Source organism: Poecilia reticulata, chromosome 8 (assembly GCF_904066995.2).
Source record: "Poecilia reticulata chromosome 8, P_reticulata-male-v2, whole genome shotgun sequence".
Classification (NCBI taxonomy): domain Eukaryota; kingdom Metazoa; phylum Chordata; class Actinopteri; order Cyprinodontiformes; family Poeciliidae; genus Poecilia; species Poecilia reticulata.
Window position 1 is genome coordinate 3,812,658 of NC_088837.1, and position 14,544 is coordinate 3,827,201.

General features: G+C 41.3%; 1 long non-coding RNA gene across 1 annotated transcript in view; it reads left to right on the forward strand.

Moving 5' to 3' along the window:
• Nucleotides 1-12,158, forward strand: part of LOC145552448 (uncharacterized) — a 17,684-nt gene extending 5,526 nt beyond the window's left edge. Inside the window, exon 3 of the long non-coding RNA XR_014088507.1 lies at nt 4,658-12,158. This is a non-coding gene — a long non-coding RNA (uncharacterized LOC145552448). The remainder of the gene's footprint in view (nt 1-4,657) is intronic.
• Nucleotides 12,159-14,544: the final 2,386 nt, after the last annotated feature.

Consider the following 14,544-nt stretch of genomic DNA (forward strand, 5'->3'; position numbering starts at 1 on the left):
CATTTATCTCAGCAAATTGCAAATGTGGTCATACCATCAGTCTATCATACAATCAGAATGTCTAAGTAAAACTCTGAATTCTTCATTGTTATTTAAAGTCTAATTGCATGTTCCGAAGTTATTTCGTTTTCTGGCTTTGCACTGAGTTGAATATAGAAATTGGTGAAAACCTTAGACTATTTGGAATTAACTTTTAACACAAAAAGCCTGATCATCACAATACAACCTATAACTATATGCATATGTAAACCCATATGCATGTCTACACACAGTGGCGCAACTACACATTATTCAGGTGGATGCGAAAACATAGATCGGCGCCCCCCTTCCCCCCGAGGAAGGAACTTCAGGGTGAAGGAGCGACGCTCACTCAACACCCCCCCCCCTCCCCGAGGCGACGATACGTGAAAGGTAAAACTCGCTACATTTACCTCGTTATGTGCGCGAGGTAAGGCGCGCTGAAGTGTATGGGAGAACATTGGCGTGCCGCCCCCTCCAGACGGGGTTTTGGCGCCCCCTCTGGTGCTGCGCCCCTATGCGTTGCATACCCTGCATACCCACTTTTTGCGCCACTGTCTACACATATATACATACACAAACCCACTTATTTGCACACACATGCTTATGCTAACATATAGTTATATATTTATACACTATGTTATTGCCACCTCAATTTGAGACAAGTGGGCTTAGCCATTATATACTTCTAGCATAAAATATTTACAAATTTTCTTAAGTTCTCTGATATTTGGACTTAATAAAAGGATTGCTTGCACCAAAGTGTAGTAAACTGAATGACAATAATGGCTTTTGATAAGAAAACTCCTGCACTATATGTCAAAGTATTTTATGTGCCGTCCATTTTCACCTGTCATTGATGTGCATGTTAAAAGTTCTTTTTTGACTATATCCATGTTGCTACTGGTTGCTTGTATAAGTCTGAGGAATCCGTGTTTATAACCATTACTGTTACTGCTAAAACAGAACACACACATTTAAAAGATAGACAGATGTCAAATCCAGGTGTTTGCACTGTTTGCTCTCCACCACTCACCACTCAGACTGATCGGGGAGAGCAGAGGGAGGTGGTTTGGTTCCAAAATCATCATTTTGTGTTTCTTACAGCTGTTTGCCCCTTAGGAAAGATGACTCTCCTTCTCATTGGTGTCATCAAAACCCCGGTTATGTGAAGGGCTAGAGGTTGTCATAAAAAATGTTCAGTTGAGGAACAAGAACAGGACAGGGATTAAATCAGTTTTACAGGTGGAAATGACAAAGAGAGCATTTACCTCTGTTGGGGCGGCATTGTGAAAATCCAATATATCCTCTTCCATCAGTCTGAATTGTCGAAAACAGCTGTTCTTGAATAGCATTACTGAAGAACGTAATACCTCAACATGCCTGTAATTTGAAAGAAAAAACAACAGTTAACACGCTCAAATTAGTTACCATTTGGCTTTGAGTCCTTAAAAAGCTTGAGTTGGCAAGTCCCTACTTCCACTGTTTTAAGACTCCTCACAAATATATTTATAACCATCAAATTTAGATCCAAGACTTTGAAAGTAATTCTGCATGCTGCCTACTGGAATGTATGTGGGTTTGGTTGTGTAGTGGGTAATAAAGGGTTTGTAATGGGTGAATATGAGGTCATGTGACTTCTTGAACTTTAAAAAATGTATGTTACTGCCTCAGTAACAGGCTTCAAGGCATTTTACCAAGATTTTATTTGATAAACATGGTAAATCCCAGGAAGCTTGTGCTTATCAATTTTATGTAATGCTATAGATTATCTTTTGAATTTAGATCCAGACTTTGACTGGGCCCTTTTACTAATATGAAAATCCTTCATCTAAACTAGGGGTGCCTAAGTTCAGTCCTTCAGAGCTATCATGCTACAACCTTTAGATGCATCTTTCCTCTTCCTAATTTCATATCTGAATTCCCTCACCTGCATATTATGTAGATCTGCAGAGGCCTGTTAACGAACCATTCACTTGATTCCAGTGTGTTGCAGGTTATAGCTCTCAGGCACTGGACTTGGGCACTGGTGTTAAACCGTTCCAACAATTGTAATTCTGGTTGTATAAACAGAAGAACAGGGTAAATGTCCTGTTTGGAAGCTAAGCCTGCATCCCAATAGCAAGTCCATGATCCCATCAACTCACACCAACTTTGTTGTCTAGCTGAAAAAAAGGCAGCTTATTTGCTGCATAATGCTGCCACAACCATCGATGGTTGAAATATCAACTAAATACTGTTGATATACCTTTGGCTGCAATCACAGCATGGCGTTCAACTCAATGCAATTCACCCAGTTGATTCACTCCTCCTGAAGCAGCTTTGTGTCGTTGACTTTACAGCAATCCCTCACACCGAGCATGTGTGCTCCCCTTTAAACAGGAAAAAATCTCCAGCAGAACCAGAACCTGGTGGCTCAGTTTGAATGGCTATATCTGACACAACTGACTGGGTGTTTGAAAAAACAGACCAGAATGGACAAGAAGAAACAGATGACACAAAATATTTTTCAATGTTCATAAAAGTAAAAAGTTAATATCTGGAAAGAGAGAATGATTAGGTGATGGCAGCATCATCTCAGCTGATGCCCTCCTCCAGGAAGGAATCACAGCCAAATGGAACATCAGACCATGATAAACATGGTCTGATGTAAATATGGAGAGAGAGATTTCTTTTTTTAAATAACAGCAAGTAATGTAGATTGGAGAAGAGTGGAAAAAGAAAGTGAGAAAAAGTGGTCCTCCAGTAACTTAAGCTTATTTCAGAATAACTACAGAAATAATTCAAGAAAGGCTAAGCCAGTCCAACTATGAGCTTTATCAAAAAGAAAGTTTTAAATCCAGTGAGGTAGATTTGGTAGACAGGGTGTCTGCCTCATGGACTAAAACTGGGAGCTGGTTCCACAGGAGAGGAGCCTGATAGCTAAAGGATCTTTGTGTCTCGATACTAACTGTGCTCAGTTAGGCACCATGTGGATCTTGGTTGTTATTAACTTTATATGTGAAAATGAGAATCTTAAATTCTATTCTGAATTTAACAGGGAGCAAATGAAAGAGAGCTAAAATAAGATAAATATTCTCTCTTTAATTTTTATCAGAACTCTTGCTGCAGCATTTTGGATCAGCTGAAGACTTTTAACATTTTTAACATGGACTTTCAAGACTAGCCCAGCCTTGAGGTAATAAATGCAGAGTAGTTTTTAAGCATTCCTCCTGGACAGGATATTTATTTATCTTTTTTTACATCACAGCACAAAATAGCCTACACACATTACAGTAGTGAAAAGAAAAAAAAAGTATTGTGATTTAGTGAATTAATATTAATGACCATGTGTGCATGTGCGTGTGTGTGCACCAGGTTTTTATGTCCTTGTGGGGACCTTTTTCTGTCTACATTGTTGGGTTGTGGTTACCACTGCTTCTTGTAGGGACAACTTCTGGTCCCCATGAGGGGAAATGCTGATGTGGGGTTAAGATAAATGTGATGGTTAAGATAAAGGTGAGGCTGTAGAAAATGAATGGAAGTCAATGTAAAGTCCCCACAAGACATGAAAACACGACTGTGTGTGTGTGCATGTGTGAGAACCAGGCACTTGTATCCTTCTGTGTGTGCATGTGTGTGAGAGTGTGTGTGTGGTTACAGTGAAGGGCTCCACCCTGCAGTCTGCCTCAATGCTAACTGACCACAGTACATTACAATTGGTGCTCAGGCAGACAGGGGGAAGGAGATGGACGGATAGAAAGTCATTTAGTCACAGAATTACAGGGAGTAATAACTGCTTCTATTTCAGTCTGTTTGGATAGTTCAATGCATTTTAGCCAAGGACACACACATACTATTTATACTCATTTTTCAGAACACTATAGCTTTTTCCTTGAGTTTATCTTTTGTTTCTCCATTCTTGTTGAGCCTCAGCTGGTTTTCTTACCATATTTTGTTTCTTTTATTTGTCTTTAATTCAAATACAAAATTACTTTATTAATCCCAAACGGAAATTAAATGTTGTTGTAACTCATTAATTTAGATTCTTCAAACAGTTAATGAAGATCATGATGACTGTTGGCAGGAAAGATGTAGCAGTCTGTACTGCAATGAATCTGAACAAGCCTCTGACTGAAGATGCTCTGCCTTCCCAACACAGTCTCGTGAAAGGGATGGTCAGGGTTGTTCATAATTATCTTGATCCCATGAGAAATCCTTCTTTGCATAATGTCTAGAGATTCCAGTCGTCTCCAGAGCAGAACCAGCCTTTTTTATCAGATTACTGAGTCTTTTTAGGTCTCTGCCTCTGATGCTGCTGCACAAACAGATGACGGATGAAGAAATGACGCTCTCAAAAATAGACTGATAGAAGCTTTATAGGTACTTATAGGTATTTCTGTTACTCAACCAGCTAAACTTCTTCTCCCATGATGGAAATAGGGTTGGACTAATACATAAATCATTTTCAAATAGGATTTTTTTGATTGAATCCATCCATCCATCCATCCATCCATCCATCCATCCATCCATCCATCCATCCATCCATCCATCCATCCATCCATCCATCCATCCATCCATCCATCCATCCATCCATCCATCCATCCATCCATCCATCCATCCATCCATCCATCCATTCATTTTCTTCTGCTTCATCCAGGGTCGGGTCGTGGGGGCAGCAGCTTCAGAAGGGAGGCCCAGACTTCCCTCTCCAGCCACTTCTTCCAGCTCCTCCAGGAACCCCAAGGCGTTCCCAGGCCAGCCGAGAGACGTAATCCCTCCAGCGTGTCCTGGGTCTTCCCCGAGGCCTCCTCCCAGTGGGACGTGCCCGGAACACCTCACCAGGGAGGCGTCCAGGAGGCATCCTTACCAGATGCCCAAGCCTCAACTGGCTCCTCTCAACGTGGAGGAGCAGCGGCTCTACTCTGAGTCCCTCCCGGATGACCAAGCTTCTCACCCTATCTCTAAGGGAGAGCCCAGCCACCCTGCGGAGGAAACCCATTTAGCTTGTATCCATGATCTCGTTCTTTCGGTCATGACCCAAACCTCATGACCATAGATGAGGGTGGGAACGTAGATCGACCGGTAAATCGAGAGCTTCGCTTTCTGACTCAGCTCTCTCTTCACCACGACGGACCGATACAGCGCCCGCTTCACTGCAAACGCTGCACCAATCCGCCTGTCGATCTCCCGCTCCCTACTGCCCTTATTCATGAACAAGATCCCGAGATACTTAAACTCCTCCACTGGGGGCAGGACACTCCCCACCCCTCGACCCGGAGAAGGCACTCTACCCTTTTCCGGCTCAAGACCATGGCCTTGGATTTGGCGGCACTAATCCTGATCCCGGCCGCTTCAAACTCGGCTGCAAACTGCTCCAGCGAGAGCTGCAGATCACGACCTGATGAAGCCAACAAGACCACATCGTCTGCAAAAAGCATAGTTGCGATCCTAAGGCCACCAAAACGGATCCCCTCAACACCTCGGCGGCGCCTAGAAATTCTGTCCATAAAAGTAATGAACAGAATCGGTGACAAAGGGCAGCCTTGGCGGAGTCCAACTCTCACCAGAAACAAGCCCAACTTACTGCCGGCAATGCGGACCAGACTCTGATACCGGTGATACCGGACCTAACAACCCATATCAAAGGGCCCGGTACCCCATACTCCCGGAGAAACCCCCATTGGGCCCCCTGAGGGACACGGTCAAACGCCTTCTCCAAGTCATCAAAAACACATGTAGACTGGTTGGGCGAAGTCCCACCCACCCTCCAGGACCCTGCTGAGTGTGTAGAGCTGGTTCGACTATCCGATGGACCCTCCTCTCCAGGACCCCTGAATAGACCTTTCCATGGAGGCTTAAGAGTATGACACCCTGTAATTGGAGCACACCCTCCGGTCCCCCTTTTTAAACAGGGGGACCATCACCCCAGTCTGCCAATCCAGGGGAACTACCCCTGATGTCCATGCAATATTGCAGAGTCGCGTGAGCCAACACAACCCTACAACATTCAGAGCCTTAAGGAACTCCGGGCGGATCTCATCCACCCCTGGGGCCCTGCCACCGAGGAGCTTTTTGAGCACCTTGGCGACCTCGTCCCCAGAGATTGGAGAGCCCAGCCCAGAGTCCCCATGCTCAGCTTCCTCAACAGAAGGCATGTTTGCGGGATTGAGGAGGTCTTCGAAGTACTCACCGGCCTACAACGTCCCGAGTTGAGGTCAGCAGCACACCATAAACAGTGCTGGTGCTGCACTGCTTCCCCCTCCTGAGACGCCGGATGGTGGACCAGAATCACCTTGAAGCCGTACGGAAGTCTTTCTCCATGGCCTCTCCAAACTCCTCCCACGGCCGAGTATGAATTTTATCATTGAATTCATACTTGCTCTATTTATAGATAATATGATAATAATGCTCGGCTGTCTAGGTGGCCATTGCTTTCTTGCAGAGAACATAAGATTCTCATTGTACAGTGGTATCTGTCAGGACAAAAAAATTATTTTATTGATGGTTATTAAAAAATGCAGAAAGTATTAAACACCAGTCACATTACAGAAACCAATATGGATCAAAACACCAACTAGAAAAACTGATTCTCATCATCTGACAAGAGGTTGACAATAATACTGAAGGAACTGCAGAAATTTCTGACAAGTATGAATCTCCTGAATTCTGCATTTGTGTTAACACACACACAGACACCTACACACATGCAGACACACACACACACACACACACGCCCACACACACGCAAGTCTGTTTATAATCACACTCAGATCACACATCTGAGTCACAATTCATGACAAATTGTGGTAAAAGAGCGATACATTTCTGTACTCACCTTCTCTATTTACCATTGCTGGTGACGCATTGCATTATGGGATATCGTGCTGGCTCAAGTTCACAGAAGGATGTATTGATGCATCCTCAACAAAATGGGTGGAGCAAGAACACATCCAGAGCACATCCTTTTGTGTTCCGGATGTAGAGTCCGGAACACTTTTGGTGAGACACAAAAGGGGGTCATTTGTCATCTTTGTTAGTACTGCAATTCATATCTGTACCTCACTCACAGTAATAGCATGAATGACAGAGAGTTGGTGTGCGCTGAGCTCAGAAACGTTTGACTAAAGGATGAAACTGAATGGCGGGGAGCCTGGGTTGTCCCTGTGATGCCAGCAAGCTCTCAAGCACCTTGACTGAAAACTGTCACCCCTTGTGAAACCACTAAGGAGAAGTGAAAGCAATAATATAGTCGATATCACATTTGGTCACTTCAGATCAGTATCTACTGTGTTTTGGACACCCAAAAATATGTGACTACATTATTATTCATATATTTTTGGGTGTCCAAAATACAATAAATATTGATATCTTTTCAGACAGGGCTGCACAGTGGCGCAGTTGGTAGAGCTGTTGCCTTGCAGCAAGAAGGTTCTGGGTTCGATTCCCGGCCCCGGTCTTTCTGCATGGAGTCTCCATGTTCTCCCTGTGCATGGTGGGTTTTCTCCAGGTACTCCAGTTTCCTCCCACAGTCCAAAAACATGACTTTCAGGTTAATTAGTCTCTCCAAATTGTCCCTAGGTGTAAGTGTGTGTGTGCATGGTTGTGTGTCCTGTGTGTCTCTGTGTTGCCCTGCGACAGACTGGCGACCTGTCCAGGGCCTCTCGCCCGGAACGTTGGCTGGAGAGGCACCAGCACCTCCTGACCCCACTGAGGGACAAGGGTGTAAAGAAAATGGATGGATGGATCTTTTCAGACAAATAACATGATTCGGTAATATTTTACAATAAGGTTCCCCTCATAGATGGCTAATAAATAGTTTATAGATAAAGTTTATAGATATGTGACCCATCTACAAAACACTTTATAAATCATTAACAACTGTTTACTATGTATTAATTTAGGGTGAAAATGAGACTATATAGGGTATAGCATAGATTTATTCAGAGTAACTCCCTTCTACTAAGTTTGTTAACTCTGCTTTCTAAAAATGGGACCTGAAGATACTCTGCTAAATTGCTATCCACAGCAACACATAAAGAAAATTTGTTTGTTTTCTTCCAGTGTGAATAACATGTTAGCATTTCATATTGAGACAATAAGAGGGATGTTACTTGAGAAATAAACAATGTTGTATTAAAATGTGCCTAAGTGTACAGTAGCAACAGCTTTGATGTTGCTCTCTTGCCGATCTTGCACTTCCTCTCAGGTTGTAAAACCTAAACACACAGCTGTATGTCATCACACACAGCAAGACTGCGTGTCTGTGAGTGTGCTGTGTGTGTTTGTGTGTAAGAGAGTGAGGAGAGATGATGAAAAGCCTACCTGCTGCTTTCTCATTACTGCCTTCAGGACTTTTAATAATAGTTAAACCTGCTTACGGCTCAGTGTGTGCGCCTGTTTTATTTAATGGGCTCCTTGTGAACGGAAGCTATTGGTTGTTTGAAGTTTACAGTACCGACAATGACGAGAGAGCAGAGGGAGTGAGGGATTTTTATGTGGACGGTACAGATGGAGGTGCACATGTGTGACCTTGTATGTGTATGAGAAAGAAGGGGGTCCTCAATGAACAATCATCAGTATGCGTTTGGTAAAGACAGGAAGTTTACACCTAGTGATCATATGTTTCACCTGGATGCCTTCAGACCGGTAGAGGTTTTAAAGAAGTCGGTTCTCGAGGGCCGACGTCCTGCATGTTTTAGTTCTCTCCCTGGTTTAAAGCACCTGGATACAATGCTGGCTAAGAAGGTCTAAGAAGAACCTTGACTTGCTGAAGAGGTTGTTTCTTCCACCAGGGAGAGAACTAAAACATGGAAGTGCCGGCCCTCAAAGGCCAACTTTGGGAACCACTGTTTTAAAGACACCCAAATACCATAGAAAGCAGAAAATATAATTTGCTGAAACAAAAACCTATTGTGTATAAAAATGCACAAATATACGACCTGTAGTTATTGAAACTTTTGATCTTCAGGGATCAGTTTTAGCTGCTCCCAAATTACCTTTGAGAACTAACATGATGAAATTAATAGCAGCTTTTTAATTCTTTTGCTGATGTAATCAGACAGAGGGCATGTCATATTGAATGTGTGAGATCACTGACTCAATTCAACATGACAACCAAAGACAGAAATGTTAATAAGGACCCTTTTGCACTCACTACACTTTCAGGCCAGTAAAAAATATTACCTCACAGGGAATTTTATTGTGTGTTTTTTATTTATTTTATTCTCATCTCTCTTTTGTCATCATTTCATCAGTGTAACTGTATTTATTATTCTATTTTTTTGACAATATTATTGCCATTTCCGCTTCTTTTGTAATCTTATAATGTACAATGTATATAGCTGCAAGAGATAGTAATTGAAAACTCTCACCATTTGTTCCTAAAAATTTATTAAAAACTAAGACGAAAAAGAAAAATAACAGGTATTAGCATCTTATAATTGGCAATTAGTGTGATTAGCACAGTTGAAGCAGCTAGAAACAATGGTCTCTGTGAGGCTTCCTATAGAATGTGTGAAATAACAGTAAATGTTTAGAAGAATGATATGGGATCAGTATATGATATCTTCCATTTGTATTGAAAGCAATGGCTACTGTGCAGTAATCTGTGGGGGGCATAAGGTTTATCATTTGTTTGGGGTCTAGTGGCCTAAACTCACTATTTTAACTGATTGTTGAATGAATATCTGTCAAATAAAATTTCACATACCCATCAATATGTTGTACAGGTCCTTCTCAAATAATTTGCATATTGTGATAAAGTTAATTATTTTCCATAATGTAACGATAAAAATTAAACTGTCACGTTTTAGATTCATTGCACACCAACTGAAATATTTCAGGTCTTTTATTGTTTTAATACTGATGATGTTGGCATACAGCTCATGAAAACCCAAAATTCCTTTCAAAAAATTAGCATATCATGAAAAGGTTCTCTGAACGAGCCGTTAACCTCATCATCTGAATCAACAAAGTAACTCTAAACACCTGCAAAAGATTCCTGAGGCTTTTAAAAAACTCCCAGCCTGGTTCATTACTCAAAACTGCAATCATGGGTAAGACTGCTGACCTGACTGCTGTCCAGAAGGCCATCATTGACACCCTCCAGCAAGAGGGTAAGACACAGAAAGAAATTTCTGAACGAATAGGCTGTTCGCAGAGTGATGTATGAAGGCACCTCAGTGGGAAGGAAAAAGTGTGGCAGAAAACGCTGCGAAACGAGAAGAGGTGACCGGACCCTGAGGAAGATTGCGGAGAAGGGCCGATTCCAGACCTTGGGGGAAGCAGTGGACTGAGTCTGAAGTAGAAATATCCAGAGCCACCGTGCACATGCGTGTGCAGGAAATGGGCTACAGGTGCTGCAATTCCCAGGTCAAAGGTCAAGCCACTTTAGAACCAGAAACAGCGCGGCAGAAGTGCCTGACCTGGGCTACAGAGAAGCAGCACTGGACTGTTGCTCAGTGGTCCAAAGTACTTTTTTCGGATGAAGGCAAATTTTGCATGTCATTCGGAAATCAAGGTGCCAGAATCTGGAGGAAGACTGGAGAGAAGGAAATGCCAAAAGGCCAGAAGTCAGTCACCATGCACAGGGAGAACATGGAGACTCCATGCAGAAAGACCCCAGGCCGGGAATTGAACCCAGAACCTTCTTGCTGCAAGGCAACAGCTCTACCAACTGCGCCACTGTGCCGCCCCTGAACTTTATCACAATATGCAAATTTTTTTAGAAGGACCTGTATTTTCTTGACACAAAGTTGCACAAAAAATTATATTTTTACACCTAGTTGTACCTGACGTCATGTGAGTTATCCATGTACGTTTGAGTTTAAAACATTTTGTACATTTTATGTTCCTGAATAGGATTTATTTATTTATTTTTCTCCACTGAAAAGAAAAATTTACAAAAAAAAGTCTTCTTTCTGTTCCAGTCCCTTTCCTGGATGGGTCATCAGCTGAAATAATGCTAAACATTCTCCTCTCCCGTTCAATTTTATTTTTTTTTTTACATAGCAAATAATTATATATCAGTTAGTTTGTTTTTGTCTCCCTGTCTTCTCAAACCTCCACTCTTTCCTGGCAGATCAGCAGGTTTTGGTTCTGCTGGAGGTTTCTTCCTGTTAAAGTGGAGGTTTTCCTCTCCACTGTTGCTACATGTACGCTTGGTATGAGGGATTAATGCACTGTTTGATAAGCTCAACTTACTATGTATGACTGAAATAAAATGACTTCTTTCAGAAAGTGCCTTTAGATGATGTGTTGTAAATTGGCATGACATGAATAAACTGAATTGGAGTGCCTTGAAGAAGAATGAAAAACATTTAATGTGGCTCTTTAAGAATGGCAAGAAGAAAGCCGTTGTTGAAAGAAAACCATCAGCAGTCCTTTTTAAAGTTTGCTAAAAGCCATGCAGAAAAACAACAGACAGGTGGAATAAGATTCTCTGGTCAGTTTGAGCACAATTAAAAAACATTTCTGCCTGAAAATCATTAATAGTGGTTGAAAACTATTACAGCACGTTATTCAGTGACTCCTCCTACTGTGGTGGCATGTGGTGTAGGGATGCTATTCTTCAGGAGGAATAAGCATGCTGGTCAGAGTTGATGGATGAAAGTAAACAAAGGTAATCCTAAAACAAAACCTGTTAGAGTGAATGAACAACTTGACACTGGGACAGAGGGTCATCTCAGTGACCCTTATTACACTGCCTGAGCTCAGATTGTTCAGATAGACGTAAAGTTCAGACCTATTTCCAGTTAATAATCTTTGTGCGGACATGAAATGTACTTTTTGTATGCACTTTCATTAAAATTTGACCAACATTGTCCATTTTGTGAAAAAAATTGAAAATTTTTTATCTGAATGTGCAAAGCTGGTACAAATGTACAAAATATATGTAGTCATATTGTTTAGTCTTCCACTTTGGAATTGTTCACTATGTTGTGTTTTTCTATCATGTAAAAATACCAAAGAAACACAATTCTAAGTGTTGTAAAGTGATCAAATTTGAAAACCCACAGGCTCTACATGTTCACATAGCTACATCAAGAACATTTGCTTTTTAAAATTTGTGCTTTTGATCCACTGTGTGTAATGTTAGTAGCACTGTGAGTTATGGTAACCCTGGACAAATTCCTTGTAAACATACTTGGTAAAATACACTTGATTCTCATTCTGAATTTATTTCATAGCTTCGGTGGAAGAGGAGGGATCAACAAATGAAAGGAGCATGAGAGAGAGGCCGTGTGGACATGGACCACTCTGTCTTTATTTTTGCAAAAGTGGATAATTGAAGGCTTCACTCGGGTTTGGGAAGCAAAATGAGCGACGAGAAACAACGAAACCCAGGGACTGAGGGAAAAGAAAGGAGAGAGAAGCCACGTCCACAAGTATGACTCACCCTTCCTTCCTCCTCCCTCTCCTTCTGCAGCCCTTCCCATTTCTCACCATCCATTTCTCTTTTTGTCATCGAGGTCAAACTAAACTAAAAGCTTCTCTTTAAAAAGAAAAGCTGTTGTGCACATTGATAGAATAAATAAGACTTGATCTTGACAGAATGTTAAAATCATACACTCATAGCAGGAAGGCAGCAGCGTACACATGCATAGATGCAAATACAAATCCTTTTGAAGGACTTGCCAAAGTAAACTCAGACTTTGGAGCACGCCTGGCATTTAAATATGTCATGATCACTTCAACCACAAGAAGTAACTGAAACATGAACTAAGACACAATTAAAAGTAAAAATAGGATGATTCTATATGCAGAATTAGCTGAAACTAAAACATAAAATATAAATGTGAAGCAAACACTTGATAAACAGAAGTTTAAATAAATAGATTTTGATTTTCTTTACACAGAAAAATGTTAGATATGCAGTGCACATGTATTCAACTCCAGTTTAGTCTGACACCTATGTGGAATTATGTCCACCTAATTATGTATGTATACCGTTACACATTATTTATGTATAATGGTACACATAAATGCTGTGATGGACTGGCGACCTGTCCAGGGTGACCCCGTCTCTCGAACTTTGACAGCTGGAGATAGACACCACCAGCCCTCCTGATCCCAATGGGGTATTGGTGTATGAAGATGGATGGATGGATGGATGGATGGATGGATGGATGGATGGATGGATGGATGGATGGATGGATGGATGGATGGATGGATGGATGGATGGATGGATGGATGGATGGATGGATGGATGGATGGATGGATAATGATACATTAAGTATTCAGATTTCAGTTAAGTCTGTTCAATTCCACACTTCAATCTAGAAAAAATACAAAAATACAAATATATATTTGTAACTTTTTTTTATAGATTAATTAGATTTTATATACATTTTTTGTTCATTTGTTAATTAGATGTTTTAAAACAAAAAAAAATCCTGTTTGAAGTCATTGGAGATGTGTTTTTGTTGTTGTAATCCAGCTTGAATGTCACACAGTCTACGGAGTTTGGGTTCATTGAGTGCTACAGGTAGCTGTTTTTGGACATCAGCTAATTTTTCTTCAGTATATTCAGTGATGTTTACATTCAACTTGTCCTTATTTCTGGTAAGACATTCAGTGAAGTGCAGAGATGCTGTTAAAAAAGAGTTTACCTGTTAGATCTGTTATGATGTAGAGCAGGCAGGGCCAATGGGAGCTGGCTTAGCTGAGTTTAGAGCAGTGAAACTGTCATGCTGAAAATCCTTGAAGTCCGCAAAACTTCACATTAATTTATGTATTAATTTAAATTAACAAGGGGTGCATGATGGGGAAACAGGATAAAGATAGTTCTACAAAGTACTGGTGCAAGGGGTTGAACACAAAGCCAGACTTTTTATTTATTTAAAAATACAGCAGTTTTTTTTCCCACTTCACATCTATGCCCTATTTGGGATTAGTCTATTTTAAATTTCTGTAAATCACAATGACATTTGTCACTCTAATGTTTTAAAATGTGAAAAGTTCAGGAGGTATGAATGGTTTTGCAAAGCACTATGTAACCTATAACTTGAAGGGAACTGTCACAAGGACAGACTGAGAGATGAGGAAGTGTCTAATTGAAAAGGTCTATCAGGAGAAGGAGACACCTGGTCAACTAGTCATCATCTACCAGCAGTCAACCGCCCACTGGTTAACTGTTTAAAGTGTTTGGATGTTTCTGGATTGCGCTGTTTGACTCTAATGGTCCAAAGCTGTATTCTGTGTTGAACTCAGAGACAGTTGGGGAAGAAAAATAATCAAAGAAAGTACAACAGTATAAGCTTGTGTGGAAGTAGTTCACACAAGCTTAGTATGAACAACTGGAAAAGAAAACAGGTCTAGGGAAAAGAAAGGGAAGAATATTCAAGGCACTATATTTCCCCACTTTTTCTCTTCCTCACTCTGTGCAAAGAATATCAAGCCCATCCCCCTTCTGCTGACACATACACACATGGACACAGCCCAGACAGGCTGTGGATGGAAAGTATGAGCATCATGTTTCTGCCAGACAGCACTGAGAGAAATGATCAGCAGGAGGAAACTACCCAGCAATGATGTGACTCAAGC